Here is a 7,126-nt window from a genome sequence, read left to right on the forward strand (position 1 = left end):
TCTAATTATCAAAAAAAAAAAAAAAACTTAAGTTGGTATTGGTTTGGCTTATTACGTTATCGACGTGGAACTGCACTCACTATATAACTTACAATACAAAAAAAATATGTTCTATTGCGAATGCAATTTCGTTTTCAACGAAACTTATATACTTTATTGTGAATACGCATTCGTTTTAGCAGCTCGACATACATAAAATAAACATGTCGTAACGGCATACTAAAAAATCTAAAAACCTTCGTATAGTAGTCATTAAAATAGATTAGTAACTTAAATATAAATATATACATATATGATAGTTGATTTGAAAGTACTTACAATTTAAGAGACAAATGATAAAAGTTTGTTTAGTAATTGGGTTTCCTTTTAATATGCAGTATAATAAAACATGCTTATTGCTTACTTTTTACTTTTTTAGTATGCTAGTAACAAAAAGGAAATTAAACAAGTTAAGGCTCACAATAGCATTCGATTATAATTTTAATGACCATTTCTAATCACGTAAAGGCTTTTATCAAGCATCCCCTTGCAGATCATGAAATTCCAGTGATACTTTTCCGTATAATTATGAGCCATTCAAAGAGAAACCAAATGATTACATAATTAGATTATGGATTTGGTAGCAATCACTGATACATAAATAACTTGAATAAACAATAGAACATGAAATCAACCAACTAAACACTAAGCATGTTACATGTATTAGAAAGGCAAACAAAGAGACAACAAATACTATTAAGTTTAATATGGATTTACAGGTGATAATTGGCTAAGTAAACTAATTTATACAGCAAGATAGTGATATTAGCGAGCTTTATTATTGTTATATATTATTTGGTGTGTTTAAATAGATTACAAAAGTCAACTTATTAATCTTCTAAAAAGCAACTTATTAACTTGCAACTTGCATTAAAATTCTAAATATCTAAGTTGTGAAGGGGAGGCAACATTACAGAATTGGAAAGTAGGAACATGAAAACAAATAAAACTGAAGTTGTTACAATTACTGCACTACAAAAAAAAAAGAAAAAAAAAAGAAAAGAAAAGGAAGCAGCTAACAAGCATTCTATATTTCAGAGCTAATAATAAGTCAAACAATATCCACATCCAGCAACTCGTCATCATCAGCACCATCATCGTTAACTACATCCAGAGACTCATTTTCCCGTTTGTACTGCAACCAAAGTTAAAATCAACTCACTCAGTTTGCGTATCTAACGTTAACTCGTAAAACTGTTCAAACTCACATCACTGAAATATTAACAAGGTTGTGCATGAATGTAATTATTCCAATTCTCAAGGACGAAATAGTAGAAAGGGTTACCTGTAAGTAAGCATTGGAGGAGGTGGTGCAAGTGGCAAAGGTGTAGAGGTTTCTTGTGCTTCAAGCTTTTCAACAACTTCATCAACCTCGACAACTTCATCTATCGCATTTGCAGCCACTCTAGTTGACCTCGTATCCTTATACTGTTCATTCAAAGTGCTAGTTTTATTTAATACGCTATAAGAAAATGCTACATAATAAGGAAGAAAGTATGATTATGAAAACAGAAAATGTACCCTGTTTTTTGTTTCAGCAAGGTATGGGTCCCATCTAGAATGCCTTTCAGATCTCATGTTTCCAAAAGCAGGACCTGTTGGCAACCAAAAGGATATTAATAATAAGGGATATTGGTTTTTAATACTCCTAACTTTCACTTGTTGGTAGATAACACTCCCAACTAACAATTTGTCTCTCACCACTCCCAACTTGTAACTTCTTTTCTTTTGTCACTCCCGAACTTAACGGACCCTAACTCCGTTAGTTTTTTTTACTGACGTGGCATTTTTGTGCTTACGTGGCAGGCTATGTGGAATATAACTTATTAAAATAAAGAAAAACAAAAAAAAAACAATAAATTATATATATATAGATAGATAGATATATATATATAGATGTATATATATATATGTATACTATAACAAACACACACACATACAGACACGACACCACCACCACCACCTTCTACACCACTGCCACTTCGACCTCTATCACCAACTTCACCATCACCGCTAGATTCATTGCCTTCACCACCACCAGTAGCCTCCACCTCCTCCTTCACTGCCGTCACCCGCGTTTTTCCGGCGAGCCCGTCTCTATCTCCTTCAACCCCACCATCAGTCTTCACCACCACCACTATCGTAAGCAGCCACATCAACAGTCAAACCCTAGACAAACCCAATTTACTTTGCTAAAATTCAATTTTCTTGTTTACAATCTGAATACATTAGCATAGGGCTTTTGATCTGAATAAAGAATCGAGTAGAATGTAATGTTTATTACCTTGAATCGTTGTTTTATCATTAACGGCGGGGTCGCCGGAAAAACGCGGGTGGCAGCAGTGAAGGAGGCGGCGGAGGCTACTGTTGGTGGTGAAGGCAGTGAATCTAGAGGTGATGGTGAAGGTGGTGATAGAGGTCGGAAGTGGCAGTGGTGTAGAAGGTGGTGGTGGTGTCGTGTCTGCACGTATGTGTCTGCATATGTGTGTGTGTTTGTATATATCATATATATATATATGCATCTATATATATTATTTATTTTTTTTCAGGTCTTTCCTTATTTTAATAAGTTATATTCCACATGGCATGCCACATAAGCAAAACAATGCCACGTCAGCAAAAAAACTAACGGGGTTAGGGTCCGTTAAGTTCGGGAGTGACAAAAGAAAAGAAGTTACAAGTTGGGAGTGGTGGGAGACAAATCGTTAGTTGGGAGTGTTATCTACCAATGAGTGAAAGTTAGGAGTATTAAAAACCAATATCCCTAATAATAATAAGAATTTTCAGAATAAAATAATAATAATAATAACAATAATAATAATTGTACGATAAGAGATACCGTGTTTTGATCTTTCATCGGGTTCTACAATGTGGGCCCTCATTCTTTTCTTGCTTTGAGACGCATTATGCTGATCTTTCTGTGGCGTCGTTAAATGATTATTAAATTTCTCATTCTTCCTTGGTGAAGCCTTGTGAATTTTGGGGCTCGGTAAAAGATTTCCCATAGTTTCATCATCACTTAATATGTTATTGTTGGTGTCATCTTCATTAGCAGAAGCTCTGGTATCTGAACTAAGTTGGTCCCCAAGCCTTTGAACACGAGCTTGAGACCTACATAATTTAAGATTTGTCTGAAGGGTAAAATGGAAAAATACTAGAAACATATATACGAACAGATATTTGCCTCTTTAGTTCCTCTTGTATCCTCGTGTGCCGATTATTAGCCTTGACAAACTTCCTAATTTTGGAAGAAATTCTGACATAAAAAAAACAAAAGTAATTAAGAACAAAGAAAGAGGGAGTAAATGTAAAAATTGAAAGTAAGAAGATTAAATATTGGATTGTGATTGTTGAGTACCTTTTGCATTCTTCTTTCTCAATGGATAATTGCCTCTCAAGCTCTTCAACTTTAGAACTTAGACCATCTGCTTCTTGAACACTTTCTTCCATATAGACCTATGAATCGTTGCATTAATTAAAAGATACGCAACAACGATTAAGAATATGCAAGACCTAAAATAACTAATGAAAGACTCAGGTTTTGTCTGTGCAATTAAGATAACTTCAATGACATGAGATTTATCTAATTCTTGTGTGAAATAATCTGAATGTACAATAAAAAAACAAACGAAATCACAGGCACCTGTAATTGCTGCTTCTGTTCTTCTAGCAGTTCAATTTCAGACTGCACTTGGTTTAACTGCACCACGGGTTTAGAAGAAAATGCAGATAAGTAGTAAGAACGTGATCTTCAATTCATAGTCAACCAAGATAAATTAGCAAATAATGGTTTACAATTGAAAGAACTAAAACCTGCTCTTCATGATTATCATCAAATTCTTGGGATGGTGGTTTTCTATCTCTGGCTTTCCGTTCAACTCCATCTGATAATCTTAAGCTTCCAGAGTAATCGTTTTCACCATCAAAGTGCTGTCTTTTTCTGTGACTCCAATAACTATAATACAAGTACAAGATACACAGATCAGTAACATCTTTAATGAAAATCCATCTGAAACAAGAATCACTTATAAAAGAAAGTAAAACTGAGCAGATAACTGATTTCAGAAACATACTTTCTTTTCCCAAATCTTGGAGATGGGAGTGGATCTCTTGCATCTCTTTCACGAGAGTTTCTCTGAGGAGGGGACCACTGTCTTCCTAGCTTATCTCTTAAATCAGCATCACGGTAGTCCCGCCTCCCTGCAGAATGTGAAAATAATATTTTCAGTAAGTTGAAAACCAGCTTCCCCTTATTTTAAATTAAAAGTAACCATCTAGGCCTTAGTCAGTGTTCAATAACAAAGATACACCTTACCATTAGATGAAACCACATCTTAACAAAATAACGAAAAGTTTTGGTGTCTTCTTTCGAGTTCCAAAAAGATCCAGCCCTCATATAAATAAGGGGTGATATTGAGAAAACGTCTACATGTTGTAGAACGTATAAGAATGTAGATACTTCTCTTCTTGAAGAATATGAATAAAGTATGGTGTTATACTCACCTTGAAGTCATAGAATAAATATATATGCCCGTCTCTCATGCTAGTAACTATGTTCTGAAAACATACTCCATTCAAAAGACTGTGGAAGTATCATGTTCATAAAGGAGTCAAAACGATAAAGAAGCAGAGACTCCATCAGCACACATATGAAAACATAACAGAATAGTGTGAATAATTGAAAATATCCATCTGGTGAGTGTCTAAGTGCAAATGAAGATGAAACTCCCGAGAATAATACCACAACCAGCAATAAGACAAACTGACCGGCATAATTCCTTCTAATAAAGACATATGTCATATGTGCCCAATCAAATGATTGATAATGAGATACACAACTGCTAATACGATTATTTGTCTGAAAAACTTGATGACGTAAGAAGATAAAAGCATTATTGGCACCGTGCACCGGGCGTGTTTGACTTAACGTAATACGTAAGATGGGTTCAAACAGCAACATAAAGAGCTGAAAGAGTGCTGCAGAAGTCCTAGAGCGTATGAAGGATAAAAGAACCACTTTGAAAGCATCTATGCAGACATGAGCGCACTTGAGTAGGAATCCCATTTCAAATACAGATAGTTAGATACAAAAATTATTCCGAAAAAACATTAAATCAAACCAACCAAACCAAACCAAACGAATTCAGTAAATGGTAAATAGAGCAACTCATCCTATGAAACTGCCATAAGATGGCCCTGAAATTTCAACTAACACAAAACAACTATTTTATATGCTACGAGAGGCAGTGACTGATATGGGATATGATAAAAACAAAATGGCCCGCCCATTTGACCAACCACATTCCTTAACTAGCCCTAGCCTAGGTGAAACAAACAAACAAACAAACAAAATTGATAATTGATAGATAGTAATAGTATGTATACCGTTAAAGGAAGAAGAGGTGTTATATCGACGGAGGTCAGCATCGCCGTGAGCAAAAGAACAGGTCTGACGGTGACAACGCCCCTTTCTATACAGGACGCATATCCGAGTTTTGTACAACAACTTCCCTCCCACCATTATTATTATTATTCGCCGGAACAAGAAGAAGAATATACCTCCGATCAAACCCTCGCTAATATATCTCTATCTATCTACCAACTGAACCAACCAGCGTTTGTTATATTTAAATATTCAATCCCGACTCAGTGAGGGTTTTTTTTTTTTATATATATATAGCGGAGGTGTTATTTGGTTAGTCAAGTTTACAACACAAAGTTAAGCACTAGCGCACGCCTAAATTGTGCAACGTAGAGGTACACCGACTCGTTTCTTCTATTTTCATAGCATTTTTTGGAGTCCTCCTAGCATATGGCAGCAAACGGTAAGAGTTCATTATGGCTTAGGTGATGCCCGCTAGCATATTGTTATTTAATCCAATATAACTCAAGTTTTCTCAAGATGACCTTATCCCCTTTAATATACCCCTATAGTATTGAGCACATATTATAGGAGTTATTAAACACAACAATTTAAAGATTATTCGCTTTGATTGAGTATTTGATATTCAAATATCTCAGATGATCATGTAATTATTGAAATATCTCAATTTGAGGTTCGTGATCCTTAATCACAACACCTTATGTGTGTGTAAAATTGTAAGTTGCATTAGTTATTATGTAGGGTTTTACAAAAGGGAAATATATATACTAATCATATTTACAATAATCATCCTCTAGCTAATACTATCTTCTAATTGTGATCTAATATCCTCCCACAAGATAAGGCCGAGGAACTACTTGTAGCTTGGAACATAAAGCTATGATGTTGTGTGTTCGTAGAGGTTCAATTTGATCTTTTATCTTTATGAACCCACTTGTAGTTTTCATTTCGCAATTTGTTCTCAAACAAAATGATAATCAACTTCAATGTGTTTTTGTTCGTACATGAAAAACTGCTATTGCAACAAGGTAACGTTGCAGCAAGATTATCACACCAAAGGGTGAGGCGTCCTTTGTATATGTCCTAGATTCTTTTAGAAGTGTTTCCAGCCATGTTAATTTAGCCAAAGTATCATCTAGAGTTTTGTACTCAGCTTCTTTGGATGCCCAGAAAGTGTAATATGTTTTCATGTGATCCAATATATGAGGTTGGAACCCAAGTCAAATAAGTCCCATTAAGGATTAGCTCATAAGGCTTCTATAAATATAAGTTTCCTCCTCAACATGAAGCATGTTTTTTTCTTTCCCAACATCCTTTCTAAAAACTACAACCTTTACACTTTTCAACAATGGTTAATAGATCATTGACCTGAGTGTTGGAGGGTGGTTCAGAGACCTCGGACTCTAGCCCCTTTAGTGAATTGTTTATTGTTTTGCATATATGGATCGAGGCGAAGGAAACGAGGCGTGGCACATGATTTCTAGTTGAAGATGGATCAAACCCTCAGTTCCGATCCATGACACATGATTTCTTATGGTTTGTAGAATTGAACTACAAGATGTAAGGTTACAGATGTTTGTGCATTAACTTTCCCTATATAAACACAAGGATTCAAAGGTCTGTTTACGATCAACTTCCCGCCTAAACTAAAATATACATAATGAAAGTACTTGCATCAATAATCAAAAAAATCTCCTTGTGTTG

General features: G+C 35.1%; 1 pseudogene across 1 annotated transcript; it reads right to left on the reverse strand.

The window, feature by feature from the left end:
- Positions 1-1,056: 1,056 nt before the first annotated feature.
- LOC143588755 (zinc finger CCCH domain-containing protein 40-like) lies at positions 1,057-5,587 on the reverse strand (annotated as a pseudogene). The gene is made up of 9 exons (XR_013145165.1): positions 5,425-5,587; positions 4,113-4,239; positions 3,853-3,994; positions 3,683-3,739; positions 3,398-3,495; positions 2,879-3,295; positions 1,561-1,634; positions 1,325-1,467; positions 1,057-1,174 (listed from the first exon to the last, which is right to left on the reverse strand). The product of XR_013145165.1 is annotated as a zinc finger CCCH domain-containing protein 40-like (transcript).
- Between the last annotated feature and the right edge of the window lie 1,539 nt (positions 5,588-7,126).

The sequence above is a fragment of the Bidens hawaiensis genome, unplaced genomic scaffold (genome assembly GCF_021521415.1).
Source record: "Bidens hawaiensis isolate Kalapana, Puna unplaced genomic scaffold, B.hawaiensis_p1.1 tig00000190_1, whole genome shotgun sequence".
In the NCBI taxonomy this organism is placed as follows: domain Eukaryota; kingdom Viridiplantae; phylum Streptophyta; class Magnoliopsida; order Asterales; family Asteraceae; genus Bidens; species Bidens hawaiensis.